Source organism: Ambystoma mexicanum, chromosome 7q (genome assembly GCF_040938575.1).
Source record: "Ambystoma mexicanum isolate Mex_15411 chromosome 7q, UKY_AmexF1_1, whole genome shotgun sequence".
NCBI classification, from domain to species: Eukaryota; Metazoa; Chordata; class Amphibia; order Caudata; family Ambystomatidae; genus Ambystoma; species Ambystoma mexicanum.
In genome coordinates this window covers 335,613,945-335,616,722 of record NC_090941.1, presented here as the reverse complement: position 1 = coordinate 335,616,722, position 2,778 = coordinate 335,613,945, and positions in this window count along the sequence as shown.

Below are 2,778 nucleotides of genomic sequence, written 5' to 3'. Positions count from 1 at the left end.
GGCTTCCTGGATCTTCTCTACCAGTTCTGGGAATCCTAAATAGTAGGCGTTTAGCCGCCAAGTTGGCAGGGGTTAGGGTCTTTCCGTTTCAAGTAGAATCATTAGCGGGGAGTGATCTGATATCCCTCGAGTGTGCAGAGTTGCTTCCGTTAACTTATGTATATTTTCACCGGGAAGAAAAAAGTAATCTAGCCTAGATGGTGACGCATGTGCACCTGAGTGGAACAAATATTGTCTCTCTGTCGGATGAAGCTCTCTCCATGCATCCCTCAGCCCCAGTGCTGCTGTGAAGGTGGCGAGTTTGGTTGGTATCGCTGGGTTTCTTCCCCCTATATGTGTGCGGTCTTCATTGACATTCATTACTTCATTGAAGTCTCCACCTATTATGAGGATATCTGCTGTGTTGTTGGCTGTAATTGGTGTGATGTCATCCAGTAGAGCGGGCAGGAGCATTGGGGGTGAGTAGACCATTAGTATGGCAATGGTTTAGTTCCACAGTGTGCCTTGAATGAAGACAAACTTTCCTCCAGTGTCCTGGGTTATGTTAGATATTTCGATAGGAGTTCTCTTGTTAATTAGTATTAAAACTCCTTTTGAGCCCATGGAGAAGCCTGCATGTATTGCTGTGCGGCATTTGGTTCTCTTGAAGAGTTGGCACATTGTGCCTGGAAGGTGCATTTCGATGAGGAGCACTATATCAGGGTTGTGCCAGTTTAGGTATTGCATCACCAGCCTTCTCTTGATGCTGTTTCCAAGCCCATTCACATTCCATGTTATGAGACTACGTTTTTTGGTATTAGATCCGGTTGGATTCATTGCTCGTCTTGTGATGGTCTATGTATTGGCGGCCGCAGATTCCATAAGAGGTATTTTGTACTGTTTTGATCTGGAGTGCTCTGATGTCTTCTATGTTCCGTATGAGCGGTTGAGCCATGCTTGCCTTGCTGCCAACAAATAACATGTTCAAATCCCAACTCCCCCCATACTCCATCCCCAACTGAAGCATCTGTCGCCCATTCAACTAAACATTTTAAAAAAATAGTCTAACGTTAAGTGCCTCTTGTCACCGTGGCATTAGAGATGCCGCGGTGGGCACTTGTGAACTTGTATTTCTTACTGTCTTGTGATCAAAGGGGGATGTGATGTGGCGTGTCGTGGGCCGCCAGCCATCCTGTGAGGTGAATTCTTTAGTTCCCGAGTGGGATGTCTTCCAGGCGGGATCTTGATTGTTCACACAAGGTAAGTATCTCTGTTTATCTATTTGCTATTTGCTGTTTGCACTTATTCATCGCCTATTTGTGGCATTGCCTCTAATTATTGCTGTGGTGGCTCATCTGGCGGTCTGTTTGGTCGAGATCTGTTTCTTCGATTTTCTTGCCGTATCCATGGGCCCCAGTCTTCTTCTAGATTACGTTCTTCCCAGTTCCATGCCTCTTTAGGGTCCGTGAAGTGCACCGTCGTGCCCTTGTGCTATATTTTCATCTGTGTCGGGAATAGTAGGCCAAATTTCACATTCAGCACCTGAAGACGTTTCTTAAGGGGGTCAAATGATTGTCTCTCTTTTTGTACTTCTCTAGTGAAATCAGTGAAGAAGGCTATCTTGGAACCGTGATATGTTATGGCACCTTTCGTCCTGGCCATTTGGAGCACTGCATCTAGATCCCCATAGTTTAAGATCTTGGCTATCACTGTCCGTGGTTGTGTTCCAGGAATCAGTCTGCCAGCCGGAATCCGATGAGCACGCTCAACTGAAAAGAATTTAGATAAGGATTTGGGGGCGAATAAGTCTGCGAGCCATTGCTCTAGGAAGAGCTCCATGCTTGCTCCCTCTGTTTTATTCGGGTCGGCCGAGGATTCGGATGTTATTTCTTCTCGATCGGCCCTCTTCCTCTTCCACCCGTTACTCCAATAATTGGATGCGTTACAGTACACTTTCATTTGTTGACCCATACCTCTTCCCCCGCTACAGATATGTGCGTCTCAGCCTCTCCTGTGCAGGACGATAGCTTCTGGAGATCATGTCGCAGTAGAGAGACCTCTGTACTAATGCTGTCCATTTTTACTTCCATAGAAGCTCGCGAATTGGAGATGGCGTTCATCACGTCTCTAAGGGATATGTCTTTGTCAGGGTTTTGTGATTCACCAGGCTTATTCTGGTCCGCTGGGGGAACTGGGGCGGATGTCGTATATTGTTCCATTGTGCTCTGGGTGCCTGCTTTCTTGGCCTTTTCCTTGCCCATTTCAGAAGTTGTACGCTTACCCCTTATTAGTCTCTATTATGTGGCGTTTTGTGGAGCAGCTAGGAGTGTAAGCCTACTTTGCCCTGTAGTGCTTGTGATCTAGGTGCAACTCCTTATTTCAGACGAGCCACGTGCAAGTACAGCAGTGTTGTTATCTGTTTCTAGTATTTCGGTGCCGTGTGCAGCGTCTCCGTGTTGCTTGAGTGTGTTCAGAGGACAGGTGCACTCGTCTGCAAGGTGTTGTCTGGTTTCCACTATGAGGTGAGTTGTATTTCCTAGTGTGGGGGAAGCATAGGGCGCTGCCACGTGCGGACACGCGGACCCCCCACTCCTGCTGTCTCTCACCAGAGCTCCTTGTTTTTGGTTGCGCCAGGTGCGATTCCCGTGAGTGTGATTTTGGCCCACCGCAGGTGGATTCCGTCTGTCTGTGACCTCACTGCTTTCACAGCCTCTGGTCAGGGCACCTCATTGTTCTCTTTTACAGTGTGCTGCCAAGCTCTTGTGACTTATTTCAGATCCTTGAGGTGGCTGCAGGGTC